Raw genomic sequence first — 15182 nt, forward strand, 5'->3', positions numbered from 1 at the left:
CACATAACTACCAAAACTGAACCAGGAAGAAACAGAAAACCTGAGCAGACTCATAACCAGTAAGGAAATTGAAGCAGTAATCAAAAATCTCCCAACAAACAAAAACCCAGGGCCAGATGGCTTCCCAGGGGAATTCTACCAAACATTTAAGGAAGAATTAATACCCATTTTCCTGAAACTGTTTCAAAAAATAGAAATGGAAGGAAAACTTCCAAACTCATTTTACGAGGCCAGCAGTACCTTGATCCCAAAACCACACAAACACCCCATCAAACAGGAGAATTACAGACCACTATCCCTGATGAACGTGGATGCATAAATTCTCACCAGAAAACTAGCCAACAGGATCCAATAGTACATTAAAAGGATTATTCACCATGACCAAGTGGGATTTATTGCTGGGCTGCAAGGTTGGTTCAATATCCGCAAATTAATCAATGTGACACAATACATTAATAAAAAAAATAACAAGAACCATATGATACTCTCAATAGATGCAGAAAAAGCATTTGACAAAGTATAGCATCCTTTCTTGATCAAAACTCTTCACAGTGTAGGCAGAGAGGGTACATACTTCAATATCATAAAAGTCATCTATGAAAAACCTACAAGTATCATCCTCAGTGGGGAAAAACTGAGAGCTTTTCAACCCTAAGGTCAGGAACTCGGCAGGGATATCCACTATCACCACTGCTATTCAACATAGTACTAGAAGTCCTAACTTCAGCAATCAGACAACAACAACAACAACAACAACAACAACAACAACAAAATAAAAAGCATCGGAATTGGTAAAGAAAAAAAATCAAACTCTCTGTAGATGATATGATACTTTATGCGGAAAACTCAAAAGACTTCACCCCAAAATTGCTAGAACTCATCCAGGAATTCAGTAAAGTGTCATGATATAAAATCAAAGCACAGAAATCAGTTGCATTTCTATACATCAACAACAAGATGGAAGAAAGAGAAATTAAGGATTTGATCCTATTTACAACTGCTCCCCAAACCATAAGATACCTAGGAATAAATCTAACCAAAGAGGCAAAGAATCTGTACTCAGACAACTACAGAATATTCGTGAAAGAAATTGAGGAAGACACAAAGAGATGGAAAAACGTTCCATGCTGATGGACTGGAAGAATAAATATTATGAAAAGATCTATGCTACCTAGAGCAATCTATACATTTAATGCAATCCCTATCAAAATACCATCAACTTTTTTCCAAAAAATGGAACAAATAATCCTAAAATTTGTATGGAACCAGAAAAGACCCTCAATAGCCAGAGGAATGTTGAAAAAGAAAACCATATCTGGTAGCATCACAATTCCGGACTTAAAGCTCTGTTACAAAGCTATAATCATTAAGACAGTATGGTACTGGCACAAAAACAGAAATAGATCAATGGAACAGAATAGAGAGCCCAGAAATAGACCCTCAACTATATGGTCAACTAATCTTCAACAAAGCAGGAAAGAATGTCCAATGGAAAAAAGTCTCTTCAGCAAATGGTTTTGGGAAAATTGGACGGCCACATGCTAATGAATGAAACTGGACCATTTCCTTACATCATACACAAAAATAGACACAAAATGGATGAAAGACCTCAATGTGAGACAGGAATCTATCAAAATCCCTGGGGAGAACACAGGCAGCAACCTCTTCAACCTTAGCCATAGCAACTTCTTCCTAGAAACATCACCAAATGCAAGGGAAGCACGGGCAAAAATAAACTACTGGGACTTCACCAAGATCAAATGCTTTTGCACAGCAAAGGAAACAGTCAACAAAACCAAAAGACAACCGACAGAATGGGAGAAGATATTCACAAATGACATTATCAGATAAAGGCCTAGTTACCAAAATCTATAAAGAACTTCTCAAACTCAACACCCAAAGAACAAATAATCCAATCAAGAAATGGGCAGAGGACATGAACAGACATTTCTGCAAAGAAGACATCCAGATGGCCAACAGACACATGAAAAAGTGCTCCACATCACTCGGCATCAGGGAAATACAAATCAAAACCACAATGAGATAGGACCTCACACCAGTCAGAATGGCTAAAATTAACAAGTGAGGAAACGACAGACGTTGACCAGGACGCAGAGAAAGGGGAACCCTCCTACACTGTTGGTGGGAATGCAAGCTGGTGCAGCCACTCTGGTAAATAGTATAGAGGTTCCTTAAAAAGTTGAAAATAGAGCTACCCTATGACCCAGAATCTCACTACTGGGTATTTACCCCAAAGATACAAATGTAGTTATCCGAAGGGGCATATGCACCCAAATGTTTATAGCAGCAACGTCCACAATAGCCAAATTATGGAAAGGCCTAGATGTCTATCAAGAGATGAATGAAGAAGATGTGGGGTATATAATAATGGAATATTATGCAGCCATCAAAAAACGAATTCTTGCAATTTGCAACGATGTGGATGGAACTAAAGGGTATTAAACTAAGTGAAGTAAGTCAATCAGAGAGACAATTATCATGTCTCACTGATATGAGGCATCTGAGAAACAAGAAAGAGGATCATAGGGGAAGGGAGGGAAAAATAAAACAAGACAAAACCAGAGAGGGAGAGAAACCATAAGAGACTCTTAATCTCAGGAAACAAACTAAGGGTTGCTAGAGTGGAGGGGGGTGGAGGGATGGGGGGGCTGGGTGATGGACATTGGGAAGGGTATGTGCTATGGTGAGTGCTATGAATCGTGTAAGACTGATGAATCACAGACCTGTACCCCTGAAATAAATAATACATTATATATTAATAAAATAATTAATATAAATAAATAAATAAAGTAAGTTTTAATGTGTTTTGGCATGATCATTTTAATTTTTCTCCCATAGAATTTTCTTGGTTATTTCCTGTCTTTAATCTTTGATATCAACTTTGGAATAATTCTGTTCAATTCCTGTCTAACACACCCTTGCTGTTTTTGAGATTTTATTTATTTGTGAGAGAGCAAGCGAGGGCACACAAGTGGGATGGAGGGACAGAGGGATAGGGAGAAGCAGACTCCTTGCTAAGCAGGGAGCCTGATTCAGGGCTCAATCCCAGGACCCTGGAATCATGACATGAGCCAAAGGAAGACACTTAACCAACTGAGCCACTCAAACCTTGGTGTTTTAATTAAGATTGCCTTAAGTTCACTAGCTGAGAAAAACTGATAATACTGACCTATTCCATCTAGTATTTATTCTTTTGTCTCTGAAGTTTTATGGTAGCCTTCAAATACACTCTTGTACATTTCTTTCTAGATTAGCAAGTATATTCCATAGCATTGCACTATTTAACATTCCCATCAAAATGTATGTGGGTTTCAATTTCCCCACATGCTCACCAGCACTTCATTTTCTTTCTCTTTCTAAATTATACCATCCTCCTAATAGGTGTAAAGCAGTTATCTTGTGTTTTTGATTTGTATGCTCCTAATCAATCTTTTCACATGCTAATTGGCCAACTATGTATCTTCTTTGGGGAAATATCAATTTACATCCTTTGCTCATTTCTTTTCATTTTACCTATTTATATTTTATTTTTAAGTTTTTATTTAAATTCCAGTTAGTAATGTCATATCACTTTCAGTTGTAAAATATAGTGATGCAACACTGCTATACATCACCCACTGCTCATCACAAGAAATGCATTCCTTAATCCCCATCACCCATTGAACCCACCCCCCACCCACCTCTCCTCAGATAACCATCTGTTTGTTCTGTATAGTTAAGAGTTTGTTTCTTAGTTTGTCTCTTTTTTCCCTTTGCTTCTTTCTTAGATTTCACATTTACGTGAAATGATATGGCATTTGTCTTTCCTTACTTGTTTCACTTAGCATTATACTCTCTAGCTTCCCGTTATTGCAAATGGCAAGATTTCACTATTTTTTATGACTGACTAATATTCCATTGTATATACATACCACATCTTCTTTTTTTTTTTTTTAAGATTTTATTCATTTATTTGACAGAGAGAGATCACAAGTAGACGGAGAGGCAGGCAGAGAGAGAGAGAGGGAAGCAGGCTCCCTGCTTAGCAGAGAGCCCGATACGGGACTCGATCCCAGGACCCTGAGATCATGACCTGAGCCGAAGGCAGCGGCTTAACCCACTGAGCCACCCAGGTGCCCCCATACCACATCTTCTTTAACAATTCATCAATCGTTGGACACCTGGGCTGCTTCCATAATTTGAATATTGTAGATAATGCCGCCATAAACATCAGGGTGCATATATGCCTCTGGATTTATATTTCTGTATTCTTTTGGTAAATACCTAGTAGTGCAATTGCTGGATCATAGGGTAATTCTATTTTTAACTTTCTGAGGAACCTCCATACTGTTTTCCAGAATGGGTGCATCTGTTTACATTCCCACCAACCCTGCAAGAGGTTTCCCTTATCTCTGCAACTTTGCCAACACCCGTCATTTCTTGTGTTGTTGATTTTAGCCATTCTGACAGGTGTGAGATAACACTGTAGTTTGGATTTAATGTGCATTTCCCTGATAATAAGTTATGCTAGTCACCTTTTCACGTGTCTGTTAGCCATCTGTATGTCTTCTTTGGAAAAACGTCCATTCATGTCTACTACCCATTTTTTTTTTCCTAAGATTTTATTTATTTGACAGAGAGAGATCACAAGTAGACGAAGAGGCAGGCAGAGAGAGAGAGGGAAGCAGGCTCCCTGCCGAGCAGAGAGCCTGATGTGGGACTCGATCCCAGGACCCTGAGATCATGACCTAAGCCGAAGGCAGCGGCTTAACCGACTAAGCCACCCAGGCGCCCCTCTACTACCCATTTTTTAATTAGGTAATTTGTTTCTTGGGTTTTGAGTTTCTTAAGTTTTTTTTTTTTTAAAGATTTTATTTATTTATTTGACAGAGAAAGATCACAAGTAAGCAGAGAGCAAGAGGGGAAGCAGGCTCCCTCCTGAGCAGAAAGCCCGATGCGGGGCTCGATCCCAGGACCTTGAGATCATGACCCAAGCCCAAGGCAGAGGCTTATAAGACCCACTGAACCACTGAGCCACCCAGGCACCCCTTTAAGTTCTTTTTAGATTTTGAATACTAACCCTTTGTCAGATACGTCTTTTGCAAATATCTTCTCCCATTCCATAGGTTGCCTTTTAGTTTGGTTGACTGTTTCCTTTGTTGTGCAGAAGGTTTTTATTTTGATGTAGTCCCAATAGTTCATTTTGTTTTTGTTTCCTTTGCCTCAGAAGACCTACCTAGAAAGAATTTGCTATGACCAATTTCAAAGAAGTTACCACCCGTGTTCTCTTCTGGAATTTTATGGTTTCAGGTCTCACATTTAGGTCTTTAATGCATTTTGAATTTATTTTTGTATATGGTATAAGAAGGTGGTCTAGTTTCATTCTTCTGCATGTTGCTGTCCAGTTTATTCAACACCATTTGTTGAAGAGATTGTCTTTTCCCCATTGGATATTCTTTCCTGCTTTGTTGAAGATTAATTGACTATATAGCTATGGGTTCCTTTCTGGGTTTTCTATTCTGTTCCATTGATCTATGATCTATTTTTATGCCAGCATCATACTGTTTTGATTACTACAGCTTTGTAATATAACTTGAAGTCTGGAATTGTGAGGCCTCCAACTTTGTTTTTCTTTTTAAAGAATGCCTTGGGTATTTGGGGTCTACTGTGGTTTCATATAAATTTCAGGACTGGTTGTTCTAGCTCTGTAAAAAATGCTGCTGGTATTTTGATAGAGATTGCATTAAATGTATAGAATGTTTGGGTACTACAGACATTTTAACAATATTTGTTCTTCCAGCCCATAAGCATGAAATGTCTTTCCATTTCCTTGTATTGTCTTCAATTTCTTTCATCAGTGTTATATAGTTTTCAGAGTACCGGTCTTTCATCTCTCTGGTTAGGTTTATTCCTAGGTATTGATTTAAATGAAATCCTCTACTTCTCTCCTCCTGGAGCTCTCATTAGGCCTGTTAGTACTATGGGCCTTTTTAATTTGTTCAAAGGCTTCCTCATCTCTTTTTTTGGATCTTCTCTTTATCACCTTGTGCTGCACTCTCGGTAACTTCATCAAATCTATCTCCAGTTTACCACCTCTCTTTTCAACAAGTCTAATCTACTACTGAATCTACCCACTAAATTCAGTCATAGTAACAGTATTTTTCATTTTCAGAAGCTTAGATTTGATTCTTTGTCAGATCTATCTATTCCTTCTTTTTCATTGTCTTATTTTTGCCTTATGGTTTGAATTAATTAATGATTTTATATATACATATTTTATAGTGTCCTCTATAGTCTTTTAATTCAAGTTCTTACAGAGCTAATCTTCTTGTCCTTTATTGTATAATCCTTATTATAACTGCTGATCACTTCCACATATGATTTATAACTTTCTTTTTTAAATTGTAAATTCATCTTTACTGAAGCTCAACTTTTCTGGAAAAAAATCATGCCTTCTGGATTATACAGTGGTTTTACATTTGCTTCTAAAAGGTACCACAGGAGTATTTGTAGCCTAAGACCTACTGTATATTAATCTCAGGATTCTTACACCATGCAGGTTATAGCATATAAAGTCCAGATCAATGGTTTCAATTTTTGGTGGGAGACACCTCTTTTTCACCCAGGGTGTGAGCAGAGGCAAGCTTCTATTTTTCTTTTTTTTTTTAATTTTTGTTTTCTGTTTTTGTTTTGTTTTTTGCTTTTTCTTCTAGTTCTCTATTTCACTGATTATAAATCCCACTGAAGGTTCTGGTTCTACAATGGGTTCTCAGTTCTAATGCTCTGCTTTTTATGAGTCTGGACCTACAGAATGAATGTTAAAACATCAGGCTCCATGCTCTGGGTGGAGTCTGCTTGACATTCTCTCTCCCTCTCCCTCTCCTTCTGCTCCTCATGCTTGTACTGTCTCTCTCAAATAAATAAATAAATAAATAATAAAATGAGAAAGTAGGGTTTTAGGGTCTCAGAGTTACCTTTAGTTGCTGAGATACGAATATAGGTTTCAAAGTGTTTACAAGGGATTTTATTCCATTATTTTGATCAGTTCAACTGATCACTTATGGGTATTTATGCCAACAAAAAAAAAGGTGGGGAAGACTTAATGGAAAAGACAGAACAAAAATATCTCCTATATAGACTGCATAATCTATTTTGGAATGTGGAGATGGAAATCAGTGCTGTGCCTTCCTAGATGATGAGAAAAACATGCCCACTGAAATAAACATTATTAAAGAAGTCTCTTTTCTCTTCTGAGACACTATCTCACTGAAGAATTGCAGCTGATTTATGCTTTAATGGCTAAAATATTTGACACCAGGACTTCTTTTGTCTGTGTATCTTTTCCAAACTCCCTCTGAGTAAGGGACTTTCATTCACAAAAATGGACTTTAGAAAAATTAGTGTGTGGAATTTCATTCTTGGATGAATTAAGTCATTTCTCCTTTTCTTGAAAAAATTATTTGAAAAGTAGACTTCCCCCCTTGTTTTGGTAATGTAGGCCATGAGAAGGAATGCACAGCTCTGATGTGAGAGAACATACAGTCAACAGTTCCCAACATTGGCAAAAAAATGACATCATAATCAATTTGTAAGGTGTAAGGCATATTATCAGATATACATAACCTGTATTATATTCCAAATACAGGATGCAGATGTGTAGAACATGATATCAAAATTTGTTTGGGTTCTTTAATTAAAGAGGAGTAGTTAAGTCAAATTATAACAGATTACTTTTATGTATAAATTTCGAGTACGATTACATTGAACGAGTCATCTGACCTAAGTATATGTATTAAATCTAATCACAGGAGTTTAAAGTTAGAAAGAACTTAAGGAGACTCAAAACCTTCACCTTTCAAATATGGCATTGGTGTCAAAAAAGTTAAATGATTTGCACAAGGTCATGTAACTAGTAAATTAATAGAGCCAGGAATAGACCTTTGATCTTTTCACTCCTAGATCTTTCTTCTTTCAACTATCTATCTTCTTTTTACTATCTCACATTACTTCTGCAACTCTCCTATTTAAGTAATGATTTATAGTTTACTGGTCTTACATACATTAACAATGTTATTAAAAAAAAAAAGTTGATCAAATGAACAGTCAACCATTTTGGTAACGTTGCTTATGGCTCAATATTTCCTTCATAAATGAAATTACCCTAACTTTCTAGTTAAACTGTACCACTGCTAACCAAGCAGTAGATATGGGGATTTTGCTTTATAGAAATATTACAGCTGATAAGTGAAGAAAGGATGACAGAATTAAAGTATCACCATTCTGCAATGCTTAATAAATTAAATCTGATCAGGTGTCTAAAAACCAACTCACAAGAATTACAGGAAACAGATAAACATGTTAAAAAGAATGAATTTTTGGCATTTTCAATTTGCGGAAGAGTGAAGAATTAGAATTCCAGACCAACCAGAGGAATAGGTTTCAGTGAACACTAAAGTATCTCAGCTTAAACACACAAAAAGAACGGCCCCATACCAGAACTAAACCAGAAGTAGACAGAGTCTTGCTAAAACTGTAATCCAGCCTCAGTTCATTTAACACAAATCTAACAAAGACAAAATGAGAAAGCAAAAGTACAGTCCATTCTGACTCAAAAGCATAGATGTGAAATTTCTGAACAAAATATTACCAAAGAGAACCTAGAAATATACTAAATAAACTCAACTTGATCAGTATCTGTCTATAATGAGTTGAATTTATTCCAGGAATGTTAAGGTTAGCTGACTATTCAAAAAATCATTTTTATCAATTTACCAATATAATTTATTATAATTATAATTATAAATAATTATAAATATAAATATATTTATATATAATTATATTATATATTATATTATAATATATGTAATATAATATATATTGTAATATATTATATTACATATATAATATATATAAGATATTATATTATAATATATAATAATTTATATTATAATTATAAATATAAATATATAATTATAATTATATATATAATTATAATAACCAGTATAATTTACCAATAGAATTAAAGATAAAATTTATGTAATCATCTCAAAATTTAGTTTCCATTCATAATTTTAATAATTTTTAAACCAAGAACAGAAGGGAACTTGTTTAATCTGATAAACTGTGGTAAGACTGAGAATAAGGCAAGAATTCTTTTTATCACCAATTCTACCCAAAGTTATAAACATTAGTCTCTGACCAATGCAATGAAGGGACATACATACATATATACATAAAAGTATAAAGATTAGAATGTAAGAAATACAACATTATTCATAGATTATATAACTGTATTAGTAGAAAACCCAAAAGAATATACAAATAAATTACTAGAATAAGTGAGTTTAGCAAGGAAACTAGATACAATTTTAACATACAAAAGTCATCTGTAAAAAATTAAAAATAAAAAAAGTCAATTGTATTATTTTGTAATATATACAAATACCAAATCATTATGTTGTACACTTGAAACTAATATAATGTCATATGTCAATTATATCTCAATTTTTGAAAAGTCAATTTTATTTCTATAACAGCAATAAGCAGAAAATGAAATTTTTAAAAAGTTACCATTTATAATACAATCAAAATTAAATGCTCGTATTATCCTTCATTCATGAATCTACTCTACTACCAACAGTCTTCCCCAAAATAATATATGGCAAGTCTACCCTTCCAACTGCTCAGATCAAAAATCTTTGCACTATCCTTGACTTCTCTCTATTGATTGACATTCACAATTTAATCCATCAATAAATACTATCAGCTCTATCTACAAAATACACCCAGAATCTGACCCCTTCTTACCACTTCTAGTACCATCACCCTGATGGAAATCATCATCATCTTTCATGTCTGGATTTTCACAACAGCTACTTAACTGATCTCTCTGCTTCCACCCTTGCTCTTCTCTACAGCTGATTCTCAGCACAAGAATCAGAGTAATCATTTAAAAATATAATTTAGAGGGGCATCTGGGTGGCTCAGTGGGTTAAAGCCTCTGCCTTCGGCTCAGGTCATGGTATCAGGGTCCTGGGATTGAGCCCCACATCGGGCTCTCTGCTCAGCGGGGAGCCTGCTTCCTCCCCTCTCTCTCTGCCTGCCTCTCTGCCTACTTATGATCTCTGTCTGTCAAATGAATAAATAGATCCTTTAAAAAATTTTTAAAAAATAATTTATATAAAGTCATTCCCCTGCTCAAAATTCTCCAACGGCTTCCCATTTCACTCTAAATAAAAGCCAAAGTCCTTAAAATAATCTGTAAGGCCCTATACCAGTGGTTTCTCAAAGGGGAGTGTTTAAGAAATATATGGAGGCATTTCTGGTAACAATAACTTGGAAAATTACTTGTAGGTAGTATGCATAGAGGATATTCTGCTTCTTGTATGACATCTGAATGTGCTACTAGACACTTAGAATGGATTAAAAACTTGTCATTATTTAGATTGGACTCTAACTCCATCATATATATATACACACACAATTAGGGTTAGGGTTAAATTAATAGTTACCTCTGTATGTTAGGGGTGGGAGGTGGAAAAAAGGAGGTAGATAATTCTTTTACATATTACAGTACTTCTTCTACACGAATTAGTCTTTTTATATTTTTAGTTTTTTGGGGGAGGCAGTTTTGGTCATTTACATAACCCAAGGGTATTACCAATTTTATCTGTATTTTCAAGTTTATTTGCATAGAATCTTAATTTTAAAAATTCCATTAGTATCTGTATTTTCCCATTTTACTATTTATTCTGTGCATTTGTGCTTTCTTGATAAAGTACAGTTAGCAACTTTTCATTTGGCATTAACAATGTGCACCCAAAACTTCTGAAATTACAAATGACACTTGTTATATGGTAGGTAAACCAGGGGATTAGGACCTATGCTATTAGAAATATTGAAATAGCAAGAGCTCTACTTTCTGTACCATGGCTATTTGGTTACATGCAAAATAAGAAAAGCCTGTGTGATACTGTGATCTTCAAGAAATACAGAGTTGGTCATTCAGATGACCACAATATATTTCCCATATATATTTGCTCTTTGTCCGGTTTCTGACTGACAGTTCCCCCAATCCTTGGAATTTCCTGAGTATTAGAAGTGATAAAAGTGTCTTTTGTTATGTAAAGGGGCAACTTTGGGAAAGCATTTAAGGGAGGCAGCTGGTTGCCTGGAGGACCAAGCAGTGATTAAAGTGGTTTTAAAGGTGGGCTCCTGTGTGGCTCAGTGGGTCAAAGCCCCTGCCTTCAGTTTGGGTCCTGGGATTGTCCTGCATCGGGCTCTCTGCTCTGTGAGGAGCCTGCTTCTCCCTCTCTCTCTCTGCCTGCCTCTCTGCCTACTTGTGATCTTTGTCTGTCAAATAAATAAAATCTTAAAAAAAAAAAAAAAAAAAAGGGCTTGGATCTGCCAGTCCCACCTCCCAACCTCTGGAGAGAGAAGAGGGACTGAAGATTCAGTCAATGATTTAGTCAATTATGACTATGTAAAGATGCCTCCAAAACACAGTTTTTGGCCTTTCTTTTTGAAGAGCTTACCTGCTTGGGGAATCAGAACACTTCCATGTGCCACCAAGCCAGGCCCCAAGCTCCATGAGGGCAGAAGCAACTCTGTTCAGGACTTCATCCTATGTATTTCTCTCTCTTTTTAAAAAAAGGTTTTATTTACTTATTTGTTACAGAGAGAGAACACAAGCAGGGGGAGCACCAGGCAGAAGGAGAAGCAGGCAGAGGGAGAAGCAGGCTCCCTGCTAAGCAGGGAGCCCAAGGCAGGACTCAATCCCAGGACCCTGGGATCATGAACTGAGCAGAAGGCAGAGGCTTAACCCACTGAGCCACCCAGGTGCCCCTAGCCTTCCCTTTTTAAAAAGCATTTATCTCAGTCTAAAATCATATTTTTAAAATTTGACAGAGAGAGAGAGAGAGATCACAAGTAGGCAGAGCAGCAGGCAGAGAGAGAGGAGGAAGCAGGCTCCCCGATGAGCAGAGAGCCCGATGCGGGGCTCGATCCCAGGACCCTGAGACCATGACGCAAGCCAAAGGCAGAGGCTTAACCCACTGAGCCACTCAGGTGCCCCTAAAATCATATATTATTAAAGCAAATATCTAATTTAAGTCTGTACTCCCATGGGGAGACTATAAACTCTACAAGAGCAAGAAATGTCTTTTTGTTTACCACTTAGCATATGCCCAGCACATAGCAGGTATTAAAAAAATTCTACCAAATGTATGAATATAGGTATACCTTGTTCCTTTTTTAAGAGTAGCAAAGAATTCCACTTAATGGATTTCATAATTTCTTTCTTTTTTTTTTCAAAGTTTATGGAGTGATACAGTACAAAGTACAAAGTTTATGGAGTGATACAGTATAAAGCTCCCAAAGAGGGAAGGGACCTGAGAGGGCTGCCCTGGATGTCATAATTTCTTAAGCGAATCCCAGAATGATGGGCATTTAACTTGTTTCCAGATTTTTGCTATCATATTTTTAAAAGAATTTATTTGACACAGAGAGAGAGAGACAGTGAGAGAGGGGGAATGGGAGAAGGAGAATCAGGCTTCCCCCTGATCAGAAAGCCCGATGCGGGGTTCAATCCCAGGACCCCAGGACCATGACCTGAGCCAAAGGCAGATGCTTAATGACTGAGCCACTTAGGCACCCCAGATTTTTGCAATCAAACAATGCTAATGACCACTTGTGCCAGTATATCTATGAATGTACTTAAATGTAATTCTTCTTTGTCTCAAGTTTTTATTTAAATTCCAGTTAGTTAACATATAGTGTTAATACTGGTTTCAGGAACAGAATTAGTGATTCATCCCTGATATATAATACCTAGTGCTCATTACAAGGGCCTCCTTAGTCCCCATCACCCATTTAGCCCACCTCCCCAGGCACACCTCCCCTCCATCAACCCTCAGTTTGTTCTCTATAATTAAGAATCTCTTATGGTTTGCCTCCTACTATTTTTTAAAGATTATTATTTTTTTAAATTAATCTCCATACCCAATGTAGGGCTTGAACTCACAATCTGCAAGAGTCACACGCTCTTCTGACTGAACCCACCAGGGGCCCCTTAAATGTAAGTCCCTTTTTCCTTTCTTTCTTTCTTTTTTTTTTTTTTTTTAAAAGTAAGCTCCTTGCCTAGCATGGAGCCCAGCGCAGGATTTGAAGTCATGACCCTAAAGTTAAGACCTGAGCTGAGATCAGCGGTTCAGATTAGGAGATCAGATCTGAGATCAGCAGATCAGATGCTTAACTGACTGAGCCACCCAAGCCCCCCTAAATGTAGTTCTTAAATGTAAAATTTCTGATCAAATGAAAAGTGCATTTAAAATTTTAACTGAGGGACACCTGGGTGGTTCAGTGGGTTAAGCATCTGCCTTCAGCTACGTCATGATCCCAGGCCCCTGGATGGAGTCTCACATCAGGCTCCTTGCTCTCTGGGGAGCCTGCTTCTCCCTCTGCCTGGCGCCCCCACCCCACCCCCCAACCCCCCGCTCATGCTCACTCTTTCTCTCTCTCCAACAAATAAATAAATAAATCTTTAAAACAAAATGTAAACCCCAAGTTTTAAAAATTAAATAAAATTTTAATTGATATTTTCATATTGCCCTAAGAGGTTATAACTTATACTCTAAGTAATCAACAATGTGTAAGAGTACCCATTTCCACAATACTCAACTTGTACAATCAAAATGAGCCTACTCTTTGGGATAAGGTTGGGGAGATAGTAGAGAACATGTTAGTATTTATGTATGAGGGGTTTTTAAATATTTTAATATCATAACCAAAATTTTAAATTAAAATATTTAAGTTTATTATTCCTATAAAAGAAGAACAGCAAATGAGTTAAGTAGACAAAGCTCAGTGATTAGGAAAATACTTAGTTATTGACAGACTGTGGGAAAATTTGTGTATTTTATTTATTTTTAAAGTTTTTTTTTTTTTTTTTGATAGGTGGAGATCACAAGTAGGCAGAGAGGCAGGCAGAGAGAGACGAGGAAGCAGGCTCCCCACTGAGCAGAGAGCCTGAGGCGGGGCTCAATCCCAGGACCCTGGGATCATGACCTGAGCCGAAGGCAGAGGCTTTAACCCACTGAGCCACCCAGGCGCCCCTAAATTTGTGTATTTTAAAAACCATGTATTCACGTGGCACTGGGTGGTGCAGTTGGATGGGCATCTGAATCTTGGTTTTGGCTCAGGTCATGATCCCATGGTTGTGGGACTGAGCCCCTGTGTTGGGCTCCTTGATCAGCAGGGAATGTGCTTGAAATTCTCTCTCTCCCTCTGCCCTTCCATGTGCACATGCACTCGCATTCTCTCATAAATAAATAAATCTTAAAAAAACAACATGTATTTACTTAACCTGTAGATTCTACAAATCACTTTTCCTGTCATACAAAATTTTTCCCTTTCTGAGGCAGTACAAGGAGAAAAATCACAGTAAGAATACTCATACATAAGAATATGTAGAAAGTAGGGGAAAATGTTAATATTTTATATTAGAGTAAATTTTTTCTTGAAGACATTAACATTTTGGTCTAGTACCTTGTATGTTTTTGCGCCCATATTTAACACATCTCATAGAATGCTTATATATTTATAAAGTGCTTCTTCTCACTGAACAGTGTAGCATGTACATTTCTTTTGTGACTTTAAATGTTACCCCTTTTCTCCAGAGTGTCAAGAAGTAGCAAGAAAAAACACCTACATGGCACCCCCTTCTTTACATCTTCACTATGGTTCTTAACTTCTTTGAGCTTCCATTTTCTGATCTGACATATGAAGGCATTAGTTTAAATGCCCTCTGTACAGCAAACAGTTAAAAGATTAGAGAGAAAATCTCTTTTAGCTCTATTAAGATTTTCTAAAACATACCAGGCCTGTATTTAAGAAAACAGATTCCTGTTCCCTCTGCCCTACCACTTAGTAAGCCTATTACTCAAAATAATTTGATTCTTGATAATTTGGGATTTTTAGATATTTCAGGATCAGTTTCTCATCAGAAGTGATCTTATTTGTAGTGATTCCAGATTATATATCAGAAATTCTTATTTAAAATATAAAGGGAAAAAAAACACTAATATTTTTCTTATTAATTCTACTTTGAAGCAGGAAATGAAGGGATTAGTTTTTAGAGGGTTTTCTTTTAATGGTCGTAATCAATGGGATTTCACATATAATAG

The 15182-nt window shown here is 36.5% G+C and overlaps 1 protein-coding gene across 7 annotated transcripts in view; it reads right to left on the reverse strand.

The window, feature by feature from the left end:
* Window positions 1-15182, reverse strand: part of NUMB (NUMB endocytic adaptor protein) — a 79873-nt gene that overhangs the window by 48895 nt on the left and 15796 nt on the right. The gene's annotated exons all lie outside the window — the stretch shown is intronic.

Source organism: Lontra canadensis, unplaced genomic scaffold, assembly GCF_010015895.1.
Source record: "Lontra canadensis isolate GAN:19392208 unplaced genomic scaffold, GSC_riverotter_1.0 scaffold98, whole genome shotgun sequence".
Taxonomy (NCBI): Eukaryota; Metazoa; Chordata; class Mammalia; order Carnivora; family Mustelidae; genus Lontra; species Lontra canadensis.